This window comes from Ambystoma mexicanum, chromosome 4p (genome assembly GCF_040938575.1).
Source record: "Ambystoma mexicanum isolate Mex_15411 chromosome 4p, UKY_AmexF1_1, whole genome shotgun sequence".
Classification (NCBI taxonomy): domain Eukaryota; kingdom Metazoa; phylum Chordata; class Amphibia; order Caudata; family Ambystomatidae; genus Ambystoma; species Ambystoma mexicanum.
The window spans coordinates 622,972,237-622,985,924 of record NC_090927.1 but is presented as its reverse complement, the minus strand read 5'-3'; positions in this window follow the sequence as shown (position 1 = coordinate 622,985,924).

The window sequence follows — 13,688 nt, the reverse complement described above, 5'->3', positions numbered from 1 at the left end:
TCCCAGAAAGGACCCGACAATTCTCCCTGGAAGTGAAAGTTAAAAGAGGACAAAAATTGAAAAACCCTGATGCTTATATTCATCTAAATGCTTCTCTCCAACAGCAAGGGTTAGGGGTAAACCCAACACCATTAGTCAACATAGAACATGACACCATTCCAATAGAGGTGGATAACAGCGACTTAAAGAGTATTACTCTAGCCGCAGGCACCATTATTGGAATGGCGGTTGATGACTGACATTTTTCCATTGATCTAGAACTGTTAGGACCAATCCCCAAGGACTGTTTTGACAGTGACAGTGATGACAACACAACACCAGACAGGATTTTCACCCGGCATGGGGGGAACTTCCTGGTGTACAATTCTTGCCCTTATGGTAAGGAAGATGTGACTTGTGACTTCAGGAGGGATGAGGTGATTTTCCAGGTCCATGAGGGCTGCCTTTCCCACCTGAAGCCTCCAGTCCAAATCAGCACTCTGACCAGGGACTTCTCCACCCAGCTGGAGGAGGCTGCTGAGATAGCCAAACCAGAAGTCTTTCCAGGCTTCAGGCAGATGGTGGAATAGAGGGTCAACCTAGCTGATGCCTGCATGACTCTGGAACAGAAGCAAAAGTTGAAACAAGTTTTCTTGGATTTCCAAGATCTCTTTGTGGTAGACTCATATTACTGGTCTCACCGACATCCACACCACAACAATTCCCACGGACGCTGGAATGACTCCAGTGTCTGTGAAGCAATATCGTTTGCCTCTCACATCCATGGAGTCCCTACTGAAATAATTAAGAACCTTGAGTCCCAAGGAATAATCCGTCCAGTACACAGCACTTTCAATAATCCGGTGCTGGGAATATTGAAGCCAAACGGCCAGTGGAGACTCTGCACCGACCTTAGGGAGCTCAACAAATGGGTCCATACTTCCCGATGGCCTCTGTCCTACATTGACCAAGGGCTGGCCCAGATCCAGGGGTCACAGGTATTCACTGCAATAGACCTGACCAATGGATACTGGACCGTTCCTGTCAGTAGGGAGGACCAATACAAACTGGCTTTTACCTTTGGGGGCCAGCAGTACACATGGACCCGGATTCCCTTCGGAAACCTCAACTCCGGCAATGAATTCAACATTTTCCTACATAAGGCCAAGCCCGACCTGGGTGCGAGGGGTAACATGGCTTATGTAGATGATGTCCTCATCAAAAGTTCATCTGTGGAAGAACACATAGCGGAGATCCGTTATGTTCTGACACAGTTGAGGGCCGCCGGAGCAAACCTTTCCTTTCAGAAAGCACAGTGGTGTAGAACCCGTGTTAATTTCTTGGGGCATGAGATTACTCCTCAGGGTCTCTGTCCCCAGCAAAAGAAAGTGGAAGCACTCCAGTAACTGAAAGACCCAACAACTCTGCGGGAACTAATGAGCCTCCTTGGACTGACTAATTACATCAGAAAGTTCATTGAAGGCTACGCAGAGATCACTAGACCCCTGATTCACCTCTTGATGGGGGGTCAAGTGGGAATGTGGTCCAGAACAATCCGAGGCAGTAAGACAACTCAAAAGAAGCCTCTCACAAGCGCCTTGCCTAGCTTACCCTGTCAGAAACAAGGCGTTCTTCCTGGAGAAAGGGTTCTCTAATACGTGCTTGACGGCATTATTATACCAAAAGCATGACAAGGTCAATAAAGTAATCTCCTATGCGAGCAAAACTTTATCCTCTGTGGAGGAAAAATTCAACGATTGTGAGAAGGCACTCCTGGCAACGGTGTGGGCATTGAAGAATTACCGCCCGTTTATCCAGGGGGAACACATCATAGTGGAGACTCTACACCAGGTTCTGCAATACCTCCAAAGTGACAGAATCCGGGCCGGAAATGTGAGTAATTCCCGAATTACTTCCTGGATTCTGTCAATGCAAGGCTTCCCTGTGGAGGTCAGATATGGCCAAAACAAGAAGAGTCCCCTCGCGCAAGGTCTGGCTGACTTGCATGATTGTGCCAGAGAAAACTGTCTCGAGGACAAAAGTCTAAACATCAAGGACAACATGGAGGCATACCTTAATTCCCCACACAAAGTCTTTGAAGAAGACAAGTGTGAGGGAATGCCCACTGTCTATGTGGATGGATGGTCATACCATGTTGACAACAACAGGGAGAAAGAACTGGTGGCGGCGTAGGGAATGGATGGGTGAATGAGTCCCCAGAACCCTCCGCTGGATACAAAATTGGTCCCCGAAGTAGTCAGGTGGCAGAATTGATGGCTGTGCATCAGGCCATCCTCACTGCTGTCCAACATCAACTCCACAAACTGGTCATAATCACAGATTCAGATTATGTATGGAACGGGTTTGTGGAGCACCTGGTTAATTGGAAAACCAGAGGCATGTTATGTGCTAATAACAAACCCTTGAAACATGGGAAGCTAATCCAAAATATTGATGATCTGGTCACATCGAATGGGATGACCATCTACTGGAAAAAGATCAAGGGTCATTCCAAAGTAGAGGGACCAGACAAAACTGGAAATGACTTAGCTGATCAGCTGGCCAAAACCGGGGCCATCCAAGGGGATCTAATAGAAATTTAGTCCCTGTTGGGGGAAATCCAGGTCACTGCTATCACTAGGTCCCAGACAAATTCTCATAATGATCTTTCAACTGCACAATGGAGTAAGGAGACCCCTGATGCTGATTTGATTACAGCTCAGAAGGGGGATCCAATAATTGGTAAGTTTTACCAACACATTGAGAACCCTGAGAACTTTCTCCTGACGGATACCGATTACATTGGGAAGGAGGACCTAAGAGTGTTGATGAAATGTCCAAAAAGATTCTGAATCCAAGACGGTTTGTTGGTAAGGAAATCCCAAGCTGGCCATGATCAGTGGGTGGTCCCTACCTCATTCCGAAGCCTGATGTTAAGTCACGCCCATGATGCGGCCACCGCCGGTCATAGGGGGTTTCACACAACACTGGAAATCTTAAGAGAGGTTGCATACTGGCCACACATGGGCCAGGACCTCAACCAATATTTGAAGGGTTGTCTTGTGTGTGCACAATTTCAGCCATCATCCCTCACAGACTGTGCACCTCTCCAAAAGAGGGGGATGACACTGCCATGGTCAGATTTGCAAATCGACTTTGTAGGCCCTGTAATTCGCTCATCTAGAGGAAACAAGTACATGTTGACCGTTACTTGCTTGTTTACCAAGTGGGTGGAATGTCTCCGGGCCCCAAACTGCAAGGCAGAAACAGCAGCTGCCCTGATGATTAACCACATCTTTTCCCGTTTTGGTCTACCTCAAAGGATTGAGTCAGACAGGGGTAGCCACTTCACCAGTGAAGTAATGACAAAGATGTGGGAGATACTGGGGGTCAAAAGGAAGTTACATATTGCTTACCGGCCAGCTTACTCTGGGGCAGTAGAACGCTACAACCGAACCATTGTGAGCATCTTAAAAAAGTTTGTGGCAGATTCTGGGCCAAGTTGGGACATCCGATTACCTCTGGTCCTAATGGCCATCAGATCTACCCCTTCATCTGCAACTAAAATGTCACCATTTGAGTTGATGACTGGACGCAAGATGGTGCTTCCTCAGCATTTGCTCTACAGGACCCAAGAGCAGACACTGATAAATGCCTCCACAACTCATGAGTATGTGGAGAATTTAAGGAAACATCTCCAACATGCTTTTGCCTATGCTCAGCGGAATCTAGAAAGATCAGCTGAGAGTATGAAAACGCACTATGATTTGAAAACCACCATGAAGGAATATGATGTGGGAGACCGGATCTATCTATACAATTTCCAAAGGAACCAGGCCAAACAGCGAACATTTTTGCCTACATGGAAGGGACCCTTTGAAATTATAGACAAGATCTCCCCTGTCGCCTACAAAATCTGCATCCCCATAGGTAATTTGGCGGAAGGGGAAGATAGGTGGGTCCATATTAATCAGCTGAAGTGTTGCCATCCCAGGCACACTCTGCAACAACTGGAGGAATCCACTGGAATCCCAGAGGGTGCCGCTCCAGAGTAATTCAGTTCCAACCCTAAAATATTCCACATATAGCATATAAAATTCTGTGATTCTTGTATATATACATGTTCTTGTCTCCTAATTTAAAAAAAGAAAATGTATATGTTCATATCTTCTGATTTATAAAATGTATATGTTCGCCACACCATTAATAGTGGTGGAAAAAGGTCTAGGAATGTGCATTGCCGCTTTTGCTTTATCATCCTAGGAGAGCGGAAACCATGGAGACTGACCAAGGAGGACGAACGGGGACCGGGAGCAGAGACCCGAGGGGCCCGGGGTACCGCCCAATATTCCCATCAGGACCGGCGAGGAGAACCGATCGATCCAGCTGGGTGGAGGAAAAGATGCTGAACTGTGCCATCTACAGAATTGGAAGAAGATAATGCGGACATACCAGCACAGGGCTCAAAACATCCTTGGCATCCGACTTCCCCTCGACTCGAATCAAAGCGCAGTCAGGCGGGGGGTTTTGTCAAGGGTTTTGACCCATGTTGAATCCTTAGACTGGGTAGATGTGGGGATGAGCTGTCGCCGCCCATCATTCTATCCCAGAACAAACTAAATCAATAGACTGGGTGGATGTGGGGATGAGCTGTCGCCGCCCACATTCACGGCAGAATCCAGGAAAACCGCGCAGTTGGCACAAGACCACTCCAAAGATGCAACCTTCTTGTGGGGGTTCCACATCACCACTCTAATGTAAGGATGCCTATCAAAATAATAGCAAAAATCTCCTATCAAATTCGAGACAACTCAAACATGGATGCAGTACCGACAAATTCCCCAAGGCGGCGCTAGAAGTCTAAACTCTGACAGGGAAACTGTATTTAGGAGTTGCAAGAGGGGCAGGGACTTCAAAGCTTGTTGGTTAATTGAAAATCTTAGCCACCTGCTGTTCCCAGAGGCCAAGAGGCTGAGAACTCTTAACACCCCAGAGACTCACAACAGGAGGCAGGATATCACATGGCCCTTCTATAGTGAGAGGGAGGGGGTTTCCCCTTCAGCCTGGAGGAGAGAGACAATAGCCCCTTTCAGTTGAATGGGATATGTTAATTTTGAGTGTTTCCTGTCAACAGCCCTCTGCCAGCAAGGAGAGACATGTGATCACTGACCCACCCAGACTTCTGGAGGCGGACCCAAACACTTTGGGGAGTTGAATTGCAACAAATATATATTTTATAGAAACAGTGATAACTTATTGTAACCAAATGACAGGAATGTACAACTTTGAGAGTCTTAGTATGGAAAATGCCCTCACGATTTGAGTCCAAACTCCGATTTGTACCATGTTCTGGGGCAAAACCCTGCTAATTATGAATATTGTAGACACTGTATTTAAGCTAGAGACATGGAAAGTTACTGGGATATATGTGGAAGGGAAATGTACCTTTGTATAATTTTTGATGAAAATCCCATATTGCAAAACCCACTAAAAAGCGCAAAATGTTGTCATTTTTGAATGCAAGCCCCCAGGAAGATCAGAGGCGGACAAGCATGGACCATAAGGAATATATAATGTGTACATGTAATTTCAACAAATTGTGTATATGGGAAATATGTATTTGAATCAGATATAGATTTGTGGGCAAATTGACCAGGGGAGAATCCTCTGACCCATAAACAGACCTCATCATGATGACAATCCATTTCCTTCCCCCAATCATGGGAGAGGGGAGAATTGGGCCAATGACAAGTAGAGAGGGGCAGGCTCAGTTATGCCACGTACACACCCACTTCCAAAACACATAAAAAGAGACTGCTGGGACAGGTAGAGACATTCATTTTCCATTTCTGCGGAGCATTTTGACGGCCAACATCCCATCCAGACAGAGACCAGAACCAGGCACCCATAGACTACAGAACTTTGAACCTAGAAGGCCCACTGCAAGCAAAAGTATTCTCAGCAGGCCTTCAGAATCCAGCAAACCTAACCAAACTATTCAACAGCCGGGCGAGCTGTCTGAAATCTTTGCCAAGAACTTTTGCCAGTACCCAGAAAGCAGTGTTACAGCCAGAATCCACTTGATCCGGACCGGAAAGCAGAGCAGTATCCAGAACCAGAGGCCGCTGTATCCAGAGAGGCTAGACCAGCAGAGCAGAGCTGACCCAGACGCTGTGAGCAGAACCAGAGATCCGGATTGCTGTGAGCAGAACCGGTGCCTGATTGACCCGCCGAGCAGAGAGAACCGCCGCTGGACGTGTTGACCAGATCCGTGACGAGGCCCATTCATTTCAAAATTAGGAGTGAGTATCCGCCAGAACTGTGCAGAACCCAATTTCTTAGTTAAAATAATCTAATCCAAACTATTTTAACCTAACTAGAACAGCCTCCTAGAAATCGTGTCATCTGTCATTTTTAAAGCTGCACAACTTTCACCTGTCAATTCTGCAGCTGCAAACTGTCACCTGTCAGGTTGAGTTTACTTTAAATCCGAAAAACTACCTTTCCAACGAACCTAGAACCGACTTCCTACTCCCTATACTTTTTCCGCAATCGCGATTTACGCACTTGCGAAATTTACCGCGATTTGCGATTTGGCTCAATTTCTCCACTTGTCAAAATAGCAGCTCCATTCTTTCCTTTGTTAAAATCCGTTTGCAACCTGGTAATAACTCATAGAGCATTGCTAAAGTGACCTGAACTGATTTAAAGTGTCTGCCACTCACCCTGAACCTCCTATAGGGAATTAAAATGCAATTTTAGCATTTTTCACTTACTTGCCACCACATTACAAAGCACTCTTGCCTGTGTTTTAAAAAGCATACCTGTTGTCTAAGCTTGCTGGGGGGGAACTGCATTTCGTATTGCATTTTGTTGGGATTGTTGAAGACTGTGTGCTCTCCTTCCATTTCTTACATTGCATAGGGGGGGGAGTGAATTGTCAAGGAAAAGTGATTGCATTGTCTTTTGTTGAAGCCATATCAAGTTATTTTCTGTACTGCATTTCATTAATCATTGTGTTTCCTTGAACCATATAAAGCATTCTTTCCCACCTTATTCTTCTGTTCCTATTCATAGGTTACCTCTTGCTGATTACTGCTCATATTCACAAGTGTAATATCCATTATCAATTTATTTATAGAAGTGTGATATATATATATATATATATATATATATATATATATATATATATATATATATATTGTTTATATTTTTATATATTGTTTAAATAAACCTTTTAATTTGCAAAACAAACCTACTTCTTGGCTCAGTGGGGTCAGGGGGATTCTAAGAGGGGGGTGTTATACAAGGGTTGTCATCCAGAATACTGAACTGGACATAAAAATACATCAATAAGGGTTTTCCTCAGCATCCCAGACTAGGCATTGACTTAGCTGTAGTGTTGATTGAATATCGCTTACAATTTCATTGAATCCCAAAAAAACTCTAGCACTTCAAACAATATCTTAATAAATTAAACATCATATTTTATTCGTTTTTGATTTTGTTAAAAATGTTAAAACACATAGGAAACAGCCACACTAATATAGCACATCTATAATTGATAAAGTTCTTTGTGCTGTACAGTACACTACAAATAATGCACACACTACTCATTCACTCAGTAAATGCAATTTCACCCTTTCATACTATTCATACTACACAAAAACCCAACATCTTTCATTCTGTCATGTCTATTAATACATCAACATTATAGGAATTTCAATTAACAACAATGGCTGGGGCTTATTTTTCTCTCCTTTTAGTGTAGAGAAGACCCAATTTTCTTCAATGTGATACAATTTCACTCTCCTGATTCAAACTCGATATTGAATTGGGTGCTTTTATGATGCATGTGTGGAGAGACCTTGAGGACGGATTAGAGGAGAAGGTCCAGGGGTCCAGTCCCGATGGCTAATAAGGCTGCTTAAGAGTTCACAACCTTAGTATTCATGAACTTCGAAATGTCCACTTTGCAAAATGGTTTTGTTCCGTATGTTCCTATCCACAGTTATTTGTGTTGCGATCTATCACTGGGTTGTCCTCGAATTCACACTGGTTCTCATTTCCTGCCGTTCGGGGTCCGGTCCCTATGTCTAATAAGGCATCTTAAGAGTTCACAGCCTTTAGTATTAATGAACTTTGGAATGTCTGCTTTGCAAAATGGTTTCATTCCGTATGTTCCAACCCAGTTATTTGTGTTGCGATCTATCACAGGGTTTTCCTTGAATTCGCACCAGGTCTCATTTCCTGCCGATCAGGGTTCTTCTGTGCGTTATTTTTCCTGCTCTTCTAGATGTATCAAAGCATATCCAAGTACACCACTTCATTTTTTTTGAACACACACTTTTTGTGTGTTAACTTGATGCCTCCATCTTCTAACTTGTTCAGCATTTCCTGTAGAATTATGTCATGGGTGTTAGTGTCTACAGAATATGACAGGATATCATCACAGCAAGGATTCTGTCATCCTTTTGAACAATGAGGCTGCTGAGGGAAGGCTGAACTGCATTTGTGCACATTGAACAATTCCAAAGGGAGTGGTGAACGTCGTCAATGCAATTGATAATTTGCGTAACCTGATCTAATCATGCTCATCCTGCTTAAAGGGTTGGGAGAAACTACAGCTTCTTTTAACATCAGAATTAGCTCCTTTATGCTTAGCAAAGGATAACTGTCCATGCCAATTTCCTGGTTGAGACTGGATAGGATAATACAGATCCTCAAAGCATTGGGCCGGAATCTTTTCATTAGAACTACCAGGCTGATCAATTTCCAATGACTAAGCTGGATTGATTGTACCTTACTGCAGCATCTTTACCAACTGGTACTGTGGCAGGAACTGGACACCCCTTGTGTTTCACATGGGCCATCCCAGCTTTCAATTCTATATGATGGACGTAGTTCTTGACACACTGTAAGGACTCAGAAAACCAAATGAAATGGTCCTTCAACATGCATGTTTCATCTTTTTAATCCAGAGCCATTACCTAGTCCATCACATTATTATCTAACTCGATTTCCAGTTTGACTAGGTGATCCCTACCCAGGAACACCAGACCCTTTTTCTACAAAATACACGTTAGTTCTGTGCGTTCAGCCTTTGAACTGGATGCAGCATTTAAGGTATCTCAAGGAGTAAATCCTGGGCCCTCGAAATAATTTGGGGTTTTCTTTGGTCCTTTTCACTGTGGCTCTGTCATGCTCCAGCATTTCTTTGTATGTGTTTAGGGATAATGTAGCTATATCTGAACCAGAATCAGCCATTCATCGGGTTTCCTTGAAATCTATAATGATAATCTAGTGAGGTTATCGTTCCTTCACTTACTAGCATGCGCTGTGAGCACTCTGCGCTTGTCTTCTTCAGAAGACGTCTCAACTAATTTGTTTCCCATGGTGTTGAGGGAGGCTACTTTTCTGCTTTTGATGTGACCCACCTTTGCAAAATGCACAAACATGCCACAGTTGTCACACACCTTTTTCATAGATGGGCACTGTCTGTCGTTAGCTTAATGCCTGGCACTTCCACACTGATGGCATCACAATGGCTAATTTCTTCTATCCACTTTTCCTTTCTGTGTCCACAAATTATCTTTTATCCTCGTGCTTTCTGCATGTTTGCTTTGCATGTACTTCATTAACGTGCAGCGTTTGTGCCATTTCCTTGCTTCTAACTTGTGTCTCTTCTGATGCCCTGCTATTCTGGATAGCGTGATCCTTGATCATTTTCTCTTGTAATTTTTAAAATTAATTATGTGAACTGTAAGCATGTCCTTAATCGTGTCCTCTGCACTTTTGCCAAGTTCACATAGTGCCACCATCTCCCTCATTCTGATCACACAGTTATTTAATGGTTCTGAAACAAGTGTTTCCTAGTGTAAACTAGTAATCTGTGTAGTAAAATAGTCTTATTGCTGGAGAGTAGTTTGGCTACCCTTCTAAACCTATGTTATATACTTCATTGTTATCTACCACCAAGGCCGATTCAGGGTTAATTCCTGCAAATATTCTCTGCCCTTCTACTCCCATTGCACATAGGTGGTGAATAGTGGTTGCATTGCACCCATTCAATAACTGGCCGCACAGGTGTTATTGCGGAGCGGAGGTGGCTAGCATCTTCCATTTGTCATGGTGGTTACTGTTTCCTATCAAGTATTGACCCAATTATGTTGTGCTAAGGTACCATGTGTATGGCTCTTCAAATGATTGCTCACCCGACAACTCATCTTTAATCTTAACCTTGTTGCACATTTGCTATTCATTCTGCATGCGACAGCTGCCACTCCATGGCTTGCACAAGTTATCAAAGTCCCATCAATAGTGCATTAATGGTTCCATGTCTGTAAATCGCGGCAAAAATGGCTGTGAATACAAACATTCGCGGCAAAAATGCTGTGGTCTTGCTGCCACAATCATGTAAAGGATGTGGGGGACACACCCGCAACCCCTGGACTCATTATACCATTTTAGGGGAGCAGGGGACACCCCGGCAATCCCCGCTCCCCTTAAATGGTATAATGGGGTACACCTTTACCGGGTCAAACCACAGCATTTTTGGCACAATTTTTTTTACTGGCAACAGTTTTGCAGCAATATTATTACCTGATACCGCATTAACTCTCATACCTCTGCCAGGATGCCATGAGACTTCTGCAATGATCAGTTCATCTTAAGAGACCCACAATCCACAATCGAGCCCCATGATTTCTGTGTAAATTCAATTAAGCAATGTCATACCTGAGAGGATCGCCATAGAACTGGGCTAGATTACAGCATGTGAGTCTGCACCTGTCACATAATTCTTGTTCCTGTTGGAAATTCCCCTCTGATTCCACTGTTGGTTGTTTGTCGTTCCCCTAATTCTGGTCCAGTCCTGCAGTACTAATTGTTTGAATTATTGAACTTGCTTGGGGAAGCATACTGGAGGATAGTGAAAGGACGATATTCATTATTTGCAATTGTTCAGAGCGATGGCCACTCTGTTTAGAAATCGATACCTATGTCTAATATTTCTGGCTCACAGCACAAAACATGCAGGGTTATGGCTTTATAGACTAGCAAAGTTTTAGGATTCTGAGGCGGGCATAGAAGTTGTCTTAATTATTGTTTGTTCTACAAGTAGGTTTTCTCCAACCCGTTTTGCATTATTTTCAGACGTTCAATTGACATATCTGCACACATCCATTAGATGTATACTTCAGGGCATTTCCCAGTAGCCTAAAATGCATTGCAAACCCGTTTGTCTTTGATATTTCCTAAAGTCGATTTACTTTGGTAATGCCATTCATTTCTCGGGGGCAGCTTGCCCACACGGAAAATATGCTGGCCAAAACTGGGGCCATCCAAGGGGATCTAATAGAAATTGAGTCCCTGTTGGGGGAAATCCAGGTCACTGCTATCACTAGGTCCCAGACAAATTCTCATAATAATCTTTCAACTGCACAATGGAGTAAGGAGACCCCTGATGCTGATTTGATTACAGCTCAGAAGGGGGATCCAATAATTGTTAAGTTTTACCAACACATTGAGAACCCTGAGAACTTTCCCCTGACGGATACCGATTACATTGGGAAGGAGGACCTAAGAGTGTTGATGAAATGTCCAAAAAGATTCTGAATCCAAGACGGTTTGTTGGTAAGGAAATCCCAAGCTGCCCATGATCAGTGGGTGGTCCCTACCTCATTCCGAAGCCTGATGTTAAGTCACGCCCATGATGCGGCCACCGCCGGTCATAGGGGGTTTCACACAACACTGGAAATCTTAAGAGAGGTTGCATACTGGCCACACATGGGCCAGGACCTCAACCAATATTTGAAGGGTTGTCTTGTGTGTGCACAATTTCAGCCATAATCCCTCACAGACTGTGCGCCTCTCCAAAAGAGGGGGATGACACTGCCATGGTCAGATTTGCAAATCGACTTTGTAGGCCCTGTAATTCGCTCGTCTAGAGGAAACAAGTACATGTTGACCGTTACATGCTTGTTTACCAAGTGGGTGGAATGTCTCCTGGCCCCAAACTGCAAGGCAGAAACAGCAGCTGCCCTGATGATTAACCACATCTTTTCCCGTTTTGGTCTACCTCAAAGGATTGAGTCAGACAGGGGTAGCCACTTCACCAGTGAAGTAATGACAAAGATGTGGGAGATACTGGGGGTCAAAAGGAAGTTACATATTGCTTACCGGCCAGCTTACTCTGGGGCAGTAGAACGCTACAACCGAACCATTGTGAGCATCTTAAAAAAGTTTGTGGCAGATTCTGGGCCAAGTTGGGACATCCGATTACCTCTGGTCCTAATGGCCATCAGATCTACCCCTTCATCTGCAACTAAAATGTCACCATTTGAGTTGATGACTGGACGCAAGATGGTGCTTCCTCAGCATTTGCTCTACAGGACCCAAGAGCAGACACTGATAAATGCCTCCACAACTCATGAGTATGTGGAGAATTTAAGGAAACATCTCCAACATGCTTTTGCCTATGCTCAGCGGAATCTAGAAAGATCAGCTGAGAGTATGAAAACGCACTATGATTTGAAAACCACCAGGAAGGAATATGATGTGGGAGACCGGATCTATCTATACAATTTCCAAAGGAACCAGGACAAACAGCGAACATTTTTGCCTACATGGAAGGGACCCTTTGAAATTATAGACAAGATCTCCCCTGTTGCCTACAAAATCTGCATCCCCAAAGGTAATTTGGCGGAAGGGGAAGATAGGTGGGTCCATATTAATCAGCTGAAGTGTTGCCATCCCAGGCACACTCTGCAACAACTGGAGGAATCCACTGGAATCCCAGAGGGGGCCGCTCCAGAGTAATTCAGTTCCAACCCTAAAATATTCCACATATAGCATATAAAATTCTGTGATTCTTGTATATATACATGTTCTTGTCTCCTAATTTAAAAAAAGAAAATGTATATGTTCATATCTTCTGATTTATAAAATGTATATGTCCGCCACACCATTAATAGTGGTGGAAAAAGGTCTAGGAATGTGTATTGCCGCTTTTGCTTTATCATCCTAGGAGAGCGGAAACCATGGAGACTGACGAAGGAGGACGACCGGGGACCGGGAGCAGAGACCCGAGGGGCCCGGGGTACCGCCCAATATTCCCATCAGGACCGGCGAGGAGAACCGATCGATCCAACTGGGTGGAGGAAAAGATGCTGAACTGTGCCATCTACAGAATTGGAAGAAGATAATGCGGACATACCAGCACAGGGCTCAAAACATCCTTGGCATCCGACTTCCCATTGACTCGAATCAAAGCGCAATTGGGCGGGGGGTTTTGTCAAGGGTTTTGACCCATGTTGAATCCTTAGACTGGGTAGATGTGGGGATGAGCTGTCGCCGCCCATCATTCTATCCCAGAACAAACTAAATCAATAGACTGGGTGGATGTGGGGATGATCTGTCGCCGCCCACATTCACGGCAGAATCCAGGAAAACTGCGCAGTTGGCACAAGACCACTGCAAAGATACAACCTTCTTGTGGGGGTTCCACATCACCACTCTAATGTAAGGATGCCTATCAAAATAATAGCAAAAATCTCCTATCAAATTCAAGACAACTCAAAAATGGATGCAGTACCGACAAATTCCCCAAGGTGGCGCTAGCAGTCTAAACTCTGACAGGGAAACTGTATTTAGGAGTTGCAAGAGGGGCAGGGACTTCAAAGCTTGTTGGTTAATTGAAAATCTTAGCC